We start from the raw sequence: 12,198 nt of genomic DNA, 5'->3' as shown, positions 1-12,198 counted from the left end.
TTGAATGCAGTAGTTAGTGGTGGGTATCCGATAGGTTTAGTAATAGTCAGTGGTGATAACGTGACACCCACCACTATAATGGTTAGTGGTGGATATAACGGATGCCTAAGTTAGACTCCCTAAGTTTGCAAATCACTATAACTCTTAAAACCTTTAGCTCCTATATGATTAGAGGCGACAATGGGTCGACCTGGATTGAGTTTGGGTTAAATCAATTTATTAATTGGGTTGAAGTTTTCAATCTAACCCAACATGTTTATTTAAACGAGTTATTTCCAACTTAACCCAAACTTTTAGATAAATGGATTGTCACCAGATTGACATGTTTATGTAGTTTCCCATATAACCTACTACATAAGCTGATTAAACTTAGGATAACCCATTTAAAATTAATAAATAAATAAATAAACTAAAGATTTCACCATTCCGAACAATTATAATAATACAACGTTACAATTTGGAATATTAATCTACAATAATATGTTACAATAGAGCCACTAGAGATTAATCATAGCCTTTTGTCTCCTCATATTTCGTTACGTAGATCAAAACCAAAAACTCATCGATCAAAACCTTCACTGGCAAAACCCTCAAACGTTGCGGCGGGATGCAATCTTCGTCAAAACCCTCACCGGCAAAACCATTACCTTAGAGGTCGAGAGTTCGGATACCATCGAAAATGTCAAAGCCAAGATTCAGGACAAAGAAGGTATTCCTCCTGATCAGCAAAGGCTCATTTTCTCCGGCAAGCAGTTGGAGGATGGAAGAACCCTGGCGGACTACAATATCCAGAAGGAATCCACCCTTCATCTCGTCCTCCGTCTCCGTGGTGGAACGCAGATTTCGGTCAAGACCTTAACTGGAAAAACTATCACTCTCGAGATTGAAAGCTCTGATGTGATTGACAATGTCCATGCTAAGATAGAGGACACGGAATCTACCCTGAATATCGGTCTCCGTCTTCGAGAAAGGATCCAGATCTCCGTCAATACGCCAACTGGCAAAACCATCGATTTGGAAGTTGATGGCTCCGATACGGTTGCTAACGTGAAGGCTAGGGTTCAGGACAAAAACACTCCACTGAATCAGCAGATTTTGACCTTTAACGGCAAGCAGCTTGAGGATGATAGAACTCTAGCGGATTATAACATCCAACAAGAATCTACATTGGATGTGATGTTGAAAGGGAATATGCAGATCTTTGTCAAGACTTTGACGGGGAAGACCCTCACTCTGAATGTCAAGAGAAACGATACTATTGAAAATGTGAAGGCAAAGATTCAGGACAAGGAGGGTATTCAACCTGATCAGCAGAGGCTTATATTTGATGGGACGCAGCTGCTTGAAGATGCGCGGACTTTGGCTGATTACGATATTCGAAAGGGGTCCACTATACACCTTACCGTGCGATTTCGAGGTTAAAGGAGCAGGTGGTATCCAAAACTTATTTGTTTCAGTGTTCTGACTGCGATTGAGTTTTACTTTAATGGTTTACATAAACTCAGTGTTAACTGGGAAGTTTTGTAATATGGGTTTAGTATTTTCTTTGGATAGGTAAGAATCAACCATTGGTTTTTTAGAAAACATTGTCATGGAGATTCGAGAGACTTTGTTCAATACTGTTTTTGATTTGGGTACTAACACTTCGTTCAATACGATTCAAAACATAACTATACAATTACTAAACTCAACCTAGAATGATGAATTATGGAAGTTTAAAAGGCTAATATCAAATTTGGTATGAAAATGTGTAAGAAATGGGATTTGGTATGGGCTAGAATTTAGGTTACATTATAGACAATCTCATTTTGTTTGCGACTTGCGATTGGGTGATTACGCATTCTTTCTTTTACTGATTATAATCATGTAGATTGGTGATAGTTTGAACTGATTTTCTGTTTATAGGGTTTCTAACTGAAATCGAAAACAAAATATATCCTGGTTTATCCTAAGAAATTTTTTAGGAATAGTAAAGAATCAGTGCACATAAACAATCATCCGTTTTGAAAGCAAGTTGTGATAAATAGAAATCCATTGTTGATAAACTTTACACTGTTATAAGTTTTTGCTTTTTCCAAGGAAACAAAATTTGAGGTGTACTTTTTCTCTATTAAAAAAATTTGAAACGTTAAACTTATGTGTCAAACCAATGAGAATTTTTTTGGTAGTAAAGAATTTGAAGCAATGGCGAATTGTAGAAACGGGTTGGTTAAAACTAGTTTTTCAGGTTTGCCTTTATTTGTTTAACTAATTGTTGCATTATATTTCATTGCAGCTTTTAGCCCAGAAAGAATGCATGATGATCTGGTCCGATCCACAAGGAAAAAAATACAATGTGTACATGAACGCATTAAATTCAAGTTTTAACTTTCAATCGACAATACATTCAAGTTTCAATCGATCGTTCAAGATAGTTCATACTTCGTATTGTTACAATCAGTTTCTAAGAGTTAGAATTGTAATTGATTGCAGGTTGTGAGCGATTGGTTTGATTAATAACAACGTCCACTTCTTCAATGACAACCATCAGAAATTCATAAGCCAGCTTCAACAGCCAAGAATATAACCATTATTTCTCCATATTCAATACAGTGACGAATCTAGAACAAAAAATCACGTGGTTCCTAAATTAAGTGAAGCCAATAAAAAAAAACAACGCTTTTGGCGGTCGGGTCGGGTCAGGTCATGTACCTTAAAATAACTAAACTGGTTCAATCAGTTAAAAACGATCAAGCGCCACCGATTAAAAATTTTAAAAACCGATTGAAATATAACTGAAAAACTCGTACGGTTTAACGAAAAACTAGTTGATTATTAGTCCATTGATAAATAGGCGAACGGAAAGTGAAAATCTTTTACATTTGGTATTCTTTTTATTAGTAGAGCAACTTATTTATTTATTAATATTTTAAGAGTGTCAATTAAGAGTGGTTAACTTTTTGTTATCAATCCCATAATTTAAAATAACAAATTTCCCCTAATAAGTTATATTTTTCTCTTTTTAAAATGGTTTTTAAAGAATTTTTAAAAAAAAAAAAACAAACTCAGGGTAGGTGCTCTATTTTTCTAAGGTAGTTCTAGTTTTCCTACTATATACATTGTAAATGAAATTGAGAACTTAGGTAGGTCCTAGGACCTACCTAAGCCCTTGGTGGATACTGTCACAACCTGAAATTTCTATCTTGTAAAGTTAATCAATTTAATCAAAAGTCGGACTTGTTTCTGTTATCTTTTAGCATTGTTAAGGGTCTGTTTGAGAGTTTTAAGCCTACTACACTCAAAGTTTGTGTGTTAGGAAGTGTTAGCCGAGTTCTTTGAGTTGCATTTGAGCCGGAAACTCCATCAAAAGGAGTTCATGGCCACATCTAGGCTCATGGCCATGAAAAACTCCCATATATATATATATATATATATATATATATATATATATATATATATATATATATATATATATATATATATATATATATATATATATATATGAAATTGGCTCATTTTATTCACTTTTTCAACTCCTTCAACTCTAGCCGTGAACACACCCCATTCTGTCTCAACTTCTTCAACCATGAACACCACCCAAAGCTATTAAAACGTAAGTATCTCTTCGATAAATTTGTTGTCCATTAAAGCACTTGATTCCATCCATGAAACAAGCACCAAATTGCAAGATCTTCAAGAGTTCACGATCGTGAACCCTTCATTGGGCCGTGAACCCTTCATAAGATCTTGACATGGCCGTGAACCCTCCTTCCATGGCCGTGAACCCTTCAAAGGAACAAAGTTGGGCCGTGAACACATCATGTGTTCTATGGCCGTGAACTCTCTAAGGCCGTGAACACTTCATTGTGTGGCCGTGAACTTTATTCAATCAATCATATGAGATTGTAACACTTCATTGCAAGTGTTTCCTAGTTCCTAAGGTTGTATACCTTAGCATATTAGTTGTTATATACACTAATTATATACATATATGTGTCATTATATGCTTAATAGGATCCATTTGTGCTCGAGACTTCACTTGGGATACTTAGCATCCTATATCGATCTTTCATTCGAATCACTCACTACAGGTGAGTTCATACCCCTACAACTACACTTTTAAATGTTGCTAAATGATTTTAGGGGGGGGGGGGGGATACAAGTATAACACAATGAAATTGTGTTAATCATTTACATGTGAAAACTACATTCAAAAGGATTTCTTATACTCAAACTTGTTGGAAACTCTTTTAAAGCTTTTATAAACTTCTTTTATATCAAATCATATTTGTTTATCTATTTACGTATAAGTATGCTTTAACAGACTTAGGACTATTGCTAGATACCTTGACTCTTGTTCCTTATTTGGTTGTGGGCTCGGGGTAGGATCACTAGTCCAAATGTCGGTTAAATCATAGTTATACTTATTGAATAGATATGTGAATATTAAACCCATTTTAAAGATTATACTTAACTTAGTTGCTTGGTAAGTAATTGAGTCTTTTCTATACATCAGAAACAGTCAAACTATCATACTAGTAAACTATAATAGGTATAGTTTAGGGGATTACTACTTACTATTTCTAGAACAATGAAACTTACAAGAGTCAGTTCATACATGAGTTAGTTCAAACATATTATAACTAGAACAAGAAGGAACATACTATAACAAGAACAGAAGGAACATACTATAACAATAACATAAGGAACATACTATACACTAGAACAAAAAGAACATACTATACACTAGAACAGGAAGGAACATACATAGTAATACAAGAACAAGATAACATTAATGTGAGCCACTACTTTATGGCATGGAAATATATTGTCGTGTCACGTTTTGTAACCATAGTCTCCTGGAGGGAGATCGTGAGTTTGTGTATAGATCTATACGGGATTGACCATCCTATACTTTGCTACTAGCTACAGTGGGACATGTAGGTCTACGGGTGACAAATGTCATACCATTTCGATGTCTTTGGAACGTCGTGTTTTATACTAGTCAATCAAGCATGGTTATAACCTCGTCACATTTTACATTTATTAAACAAGTTGGTTTTAAGGTATTTAGTACATCTGTAGTTACTTTATACAATACTACTGTCCATCTTCATTTTCCCATTACATTCATATAGTGATCTTCTCATATAAAAGGTAATGTAAACTATGTTTTGGTAATGATAGTCATATACTTGGGAAAACGCTCACTTTTACAAAAGAACAAACATTCAGAACAGTCAAGTCTTGGTAGAAAACTACTCTCCATTTTAGTAGAAAATATAGGATTTTCTAGGAAGTATACAAACATTTACATCAAACACTTACAAACATTTTCGTCAAACTTATACAAACATTTGACACTAAAATACTTATGAACTCACCAGCTTAAATGTTGATCTACTCTTTCAAAATAACTTGTATTCTCAGGTCACCAGTAGACAGGTACACTGGACTAGGTTTTGAGAAGACGGAGCATATTCAATACTCGTCTTTTATTTTGATATATCTATTTTTAGTGTCTTACAAATACATTCAGAACACGCTTGTATTAAATATATTATTAATGCAATGAATGATGTTGTTGCTTGTTTTACTATTGTGCATTGCTATGATACTGAACATGACATCCTCCGCCCCCGAACGTTTCTGTCGTTCAGGTTTGGGGGTGTGACAGATACGCCCCTAATTCACCGATCAGATAAGTCTAAAATAAATAATACCTATAAATATCATATTAATTTGTTTATTTTATATTTTTCCTAAACAATAAAATAATACTTTGTAATGTTTTCTTGATTTGGAACATGATAATACATGTTTAAAAGAAAGTTGATTAATTATATTTTTATATACTGTTTGGCCTTGAATACGTATGCACATAGAGTTTGTATGTATAATAAATTTATGTAGCCTGTGAGTTTAAAATACAAGCAAAATAGAACATACATCACACTAATACATATTTGCCCTTAAAAATCAAGTTGCCAGTTTTACCGCTCTTGATGTGTTTGGTACTTGTACTTCCTTTCCAAGCGAATCCCTAATTTCTATGTTATGTTTTTGTTGTGATTTTAGTTGTAAATCTAATCAATATAAAATAACTAATTTTCCCTCAATAATTCCTTTTACCTTTTTATTAGTATTTTAAAAAGTGTCAATAAGTTATATGGATCCTACCACCCTTATCCCTTACCCTTTGTTGCCGTATAACCACGCACATTCGTGAATGTGTAAAATAACCGACCACATGTATCAGTGGACTCTTGCTGCCTATAATTTTGGTTTGTTGATGAAAGCTTGTTGGTGGTTAAACTTCATAACCAAATTTGAAATCCAGATTCTGACATATACTTCAATTTGTTTTTGCTCGTGATTATGAAACCGAAATGATGAAAATTGAAGAACATAACGATTTGTGTTTTCTCTTGATTATGAAACCATGATCATAAAGTCTTGCAATGATGTCGATCGAAATATAAGATTGGAAGCATTGAGGCTTGTAATGTCCATGGTTTCTAATGATAAAGTCATTGAAATCAATAGGGTTTTGATTGCTTACGGTCTCAAATCAAAGGATAGATATTTAAAGTACCATGCTTTTTCCTTCATTCTTTCCTCTTGCTAAATTTAATGCCGATAGATTCGGGCTAGTCAATTTAGAGACGATAAACATCAAAAAAAATACTTTTTGATGAAAGATTATTTAGAAGTAATCTTAACTAAGTTGTAGTATATGTTACAAGGATTCCATACATATAAAGAATGCCGACATCCGAGTTATAACGAAGAAGTTATGACCTGTCAAAGTTTCACGACAGAACCGGCACGACACATCGCAACGTAAATAGTGAATTTACGTTAGAGCGATATTCGGCCTTAGCAATCTAAACGAAATTCGTAGAATACGTTAAACCGAGAGCGTGCATAAAAAAACGTCCAAGTCTGACTTCATATGAGGAAGTTATGATTTTTCTAAGTTTCAGCTTAGAAGTATGCAGCCCGAAGTTCGAATATGAGATCGAATGATTTCTAGCCGAAATGATCTAAACAAGAATCGAAGATCTCATTGATAGTAGCCCAACATTGAAAAGACAGACGAAAACGGATGTCTGATGAAGAAGATATGATTTTCTAACGGAGTTTTCCTGTCCCGACCTACTAAAATAATATAATAAAAGTTAAAATCAAAATTAGCCGAAGGAGTCTAAACGAGAGTCGTAGAGAAAAATCTCACCTACGCGTGCATATAAAGAACTTCGAAAACGGAGCTCGTATGCGAGAGATATGAATTTATGAAGTTCGGAACGCAAACTTCGAGGCTGTGTTAGAGGTCATGAGGTGAGCACAGTGCTCACGACGTGAGCACAGACTTGACACCCTCCAGAACAAGTGGATGAATGACGAACGCAGTGACCTATTGAGCTCACAACGTGAGCACTAAAATCTCACGACGTGAGTATAGAAAATGGCCCTATAAATAGAAGTTGAAGGCCAGCCGATTTTTGTTGCTTAATTCCTTTCCTCTCTCCCGTATTACATCGTTTTACGTGCAAAGAAGTACCTCCGAAGCCCCGGTATCATCCCGAGACCCGAAGCCCCGAAGATCCCGAGAAGAAAAGAGTTCTCTAGCTAAAACTCTGCCTCCGAGAAGCACGATCTTTGAAGATATTCTATTTTCACCGAAGAAAGCTAGTCTAAGAGTCATAGTACTGTCCGATCATCTTCTGATCAAGTGAGTTCATAGTCCCTTTCATATACACGATTATAATACAAGTATTGATTAACGTATTAGATATATGATATGAGTGAGTGTGTAGTTACTTTCTTCTAACACATAAATACAAAGTATTTGCTATGAAATACGTGTTATGTGTTAAATATTGTTTGTTTATATGAGATGGGTGTGGAATGGATGTTTTATATATTTTTTAAATGAGTTAAACTGTATATGTATTTTGTATGTAAGAATATGTTGGGTAGAACATGGGTAGATGAACGATGAGAGATAAAAGATGGTATGAGTAAACATCGATAGTTATTGACCTAGCACATGTTAGAGAAGAACTTTGGTAGCTATGGATTAAGGTATAGTTAATTTTCCTTATTCCGAGAGTATGGGCTTGGCATATTTATTGATCCGGGAGTATGGATCAGATCAGGATTTAGGTATAGTTAACTGTCTCTAATATATATATGATATAACATTGTGAGTTGAAAACCCTATATGATCACCAGCCTCCCAAGCCTGACCCACTTAGTTTTCTTTGTATCACAGGTAATGACACAAGAGTATAAGTTAGTGGACTTGACAAGAGATTTTGGATAATAGACCAGTAGTTGTAAATAATTGTTGTAAGGTCGAATTGTACTGTTTATGCTTTTGGTCTGTATCGGAACATGACATCTGAGGTTTTATTATTCAATGAAAGTGCATTTCTTTAAGAAATGCTTTGATAAATTCTTATCATATTTTGTTTTGGGAACAAATTCTGCAACAGTTTTAATCAAAGGATTACTCTGATTTTATAAAACAAAGCATAAACAAATCTGTCTTTTTTGGACGTGAATTTGGGGAGGTCACAGTTGGTATCAGAGCATTAGTTTAAGCGAACTAGGAATTTGTAGGATTTCTAGACTTAAGCTTAAAATGCTAAGTGGAGATTGTGAGATGTGTGTCTGTGGTATTTTAGACACGAGCACTAGTTTATTTTAGGAAAGATGCCTAAAATGCTTTTATGTGCTAAATGCTATATGTTTGCCATATATGATATTGTTTGTTCGGATATATGGTCCGTTGCCGACCGAATTTGGAAACCTTATGTGTTTAGGATTCTAAGCGTGCGACTACAATATTAGAACTAGCATGTAAATGGTTCGGAGTGATAAGGATGATTTGAACGTCTATCGAAATAGAGATCTAACTTCACCCTATTCGGTGTATAGATAAAAAATGGCAAGAACCAGAAGTGGAGGTGGGAACGCGAACATGAATCAACCACCTGTGGTTGAGCAAGCACCTGTTGTAGCAGCAGCGCCTGAGCCAATAATGATGGTCGGAGTGCAGATAATGATTCAGACGATGTTGGATCGTCAGATGGAGGAGACAAGGCGTTTGCATCAACAGAATCATAAAGAACTTACCATGCCTGTCGAACAGCCTGTAGTGAATGAAGGGTAATCAGAAGGAGGAAATTTCAATCGATCTGTTTGTCAAACTGAACCGCTTGTGGTTAGGAGTATTAACCAAGGTGATGGAGTCGAAAGAAATGAATGCAGGTACAAGGACTTTATGACTTGCAAGCCGTCAACTTTCACTGGGAAAGAAGATTCGATCAGAGTTATGGATTGGATCTCAGAAATGGAACTAGCATTCATGACATGTGGTTGCAAGGGCAAGTTACAAACCATATTTGCAGTGCATTAGTTCAGAGGTGGCACTGTTCATTGGTGGAAGACTTTGGGGAAGACCTTAAGCCCTAACGAGCCACTGTAACTGACTTGGACAGAGTTCTTGATGCAATTCAAGTGCAAGTTTTGCTCGGACCAAAATTTGCTAGAGTTGGAGAACAAATTTCTGATATTGAAGAAAGACAGTGTAACACCGAAAAAATTCAAACAAATTTTCACATTTTAAAAACAATTCAATTCACAATATTATAAAACACATTGTTCTTATATTCCACATAAGTCAAAATCCTAAGATCATAACATATCAATAAAACTCCGCGCGTGTGTACTGATCATGCCGGCGCCTTCCCGCGATCCTCACTAGTACCTGAAACACATAACACCAAACACTGTAACCACGAAGCTTAGTGAGTTCCCCAAAATACCACACATAATACATACTAGCCATTCGAGGCTATAACTCTGCGGGCCCTTGGGCCCTAACTCTGTGGACCCTCTGGTCTTGGCTCTGTGAACCTTCCGGTTCTAACTCTGATATACTCTAATATACACACGGAATAGATCACATAGAAATAATGCAGTGCAACACATCTGTCACAACCCAAAACCAAGAACGGCGGAAACGTTCTGGGGCGGAGGACGTCATGTATAATATAACAACAATGTAAAGTAGTAACAAGCAACAACATCATCCATTGCATTAATAATATAATTATTATACAAATGTGTTCTGTCAAATTTTGATAAACACTAAAGCATAAATCAAAATGAAAGATGAGTCTTGAACAAGCTCCATCTTCCTTTCTCCTTGCATCGGTACCTGTCTATGATGACCTGAGGATACAAGTAATTTTGAAAGCGAGTATCAGCTTTGAAGCTGATCATAAGTATTTTAGTGTCTTAATTTGTATGTAAGAATTTGTAAGTATTGAAAAATGTATATGAACTGTAAGTATGAAAATGTTTGTAAAACAACTGTGAACGTTTGAAAAACTCTAGAAATCCCTACGATTCCTACTATTATATAAGGGTGTCTTCTACCAAGACCTAACTGTTCTCAATGTAGTCTTCTACAATGACTTAACTGTTATATATGTTCGTCTCTTGTAAAAGTGTGTAATTTTTCCCAAGTGTAACTCATTATCAAAATATAGTTTTTACATTTATAGTCTAAGTGAAAAGATCACTAAATATATGTATGGGGAAAATTAATGTAGTACTAAAACGTAGCGCTATAAGAACTACTGCTGTACTAACTACCTTAAACCGGATTTATATTAAGGCATCATGTGATTAATTGCACCATACTATCGACTGGTAACAACGACATACGAATGGTCGTAATAACGGAATGACGTTTGGCACCCGCAGACCTGCAGGTCCCGCTGTAGCTAGCAGCAAGGTGTAGGATAGTCAATCTAGTATAGATCTATACGCAAACTCACGCTCTCCCTTCAAGAGACTCTAGCTACAACTCGGGCCATGACATTTAAGGCATGCTCCGACACAGTGGATCACAATTTTATGAACGTATTAATGTAAGTGTAATGTACGGAAATGTTCGACGTGTGCTAGCTGTAATGTGTGTTCTCTCTCTATCTAGCAAGTATAGTAATGTACTCGTTCTAGTATCGCTGTATATGTTCTATTCCTAGTATCGTAGTATATGTAATGTACTGTAATGTTCTAGAAAGTATTGACTCATGAATGAACTGACTCATTGTATGATATCGCGTTCTAGTATCTTCCTAAACTACCCATATGGTAGTTTACTAGTAATCTAACTGGTACGTATGGACATGGATGTATACCCTTGCTACCCAAGGGCATGGGATGAACTGGAAGGACCTTTTATGACTATATATGTAAATATGTTATATAACTAATATTTAAACGACCTTCGGACGAGTACCCGATATCCCACCAGACCACATCTCAAGCGCGAAAAGGAAATAAGGTGGATAGACTTCCTAAGTCTTTTAAACATTTCTTATATAACTATACATATAGAGGCATGCAATTTATAATATAAAAGCATAAATAAGTTTTGTAAAACATTTGAACATAAATATTATCTTAAGAAAAGATCGACTTGATGTCAATCTATAAAACAGTTTGAAGGCATGGGTTTGATAAAACAGTTTAAGTATAAGGAAACATTTGTTTGAAACACAATTGTAAATAAGTTTGAAATGTGATATACAGAGTAAAATGTACAGTGTAATAAGGAGTTTTAAAACATATAAAATGTTTATAAAAATCGTTTGAAGGAAACTGTTTGGTAAAACGGCTAATGAGTAGCCAAATCATTTGAATGTTGTATATTAATCACATGTGATTGATATAATAACTAGCGTAATTCTACTTATTAATCACATGTGATTGATATAATAACTAGCATAATTCTACTTGTATCCCCCCCATAAAACATTTAAAAATAGTTTAAAACATTATTTAAGGGGTGTGAACTCACCTGCAGTAGGTGACTGGAATTGAACAGACTGTTATCGTAAGGAAGGATCGGGCAAGTGCTTGGTGTCAAGTGAAGAATTTAGACACACAAAATGATCCTAATTACATATGAAGACATATGTATATAAATAATTAGTGATTAAAACACTAATTATACAAGTATAAACATTTAAACGCGAGGAAAACACTTTTGGTCAAGTGCTAGGAGGCTAATGGGTTGCAACAAAGGAGTGCAATGCCCCTAATGGGAGTTTATGGTCTAAAGGCCATAAGTTTTGGAGTTTACGGCCCAGGGGAGTAAACTCCTAGCTGTAAACTCTCAACCAAGTCTCTAAA

At 35.3% G+C, this 12,198-nt stretch overlaps 1 pseudogene; it reads left to right on the top strand.

Moving 5' to 3' along the window:
* Positions 1-1,572, top strand: part of LOC145053182 (polyubiquitin-like) — a 216,143-nt pseudogene extending 214,571 nt beyond the window's left edge.
* Positions 1,573-12,198: the final 10,626 nt, after the last annotated feature.

This window comes from Lactuca serriola, chromosome 5 (assembly GCF_051521515.1).
Source record: "Lactuca serriola cultivar US96UC23 chromosome 5, Lser_US96UC23_V15, whole genome shotgun sequence".
Taxonomy (NCBI): Eukaryota; Viridiplantae; Streptophyta; class Magnoliopsida; order Asterales; family Asteraceae; genus Lactuca; species Lactuca serriola.
This window is presented reverse-complemented; position numbering and strand designations above follow the sequence as displayed.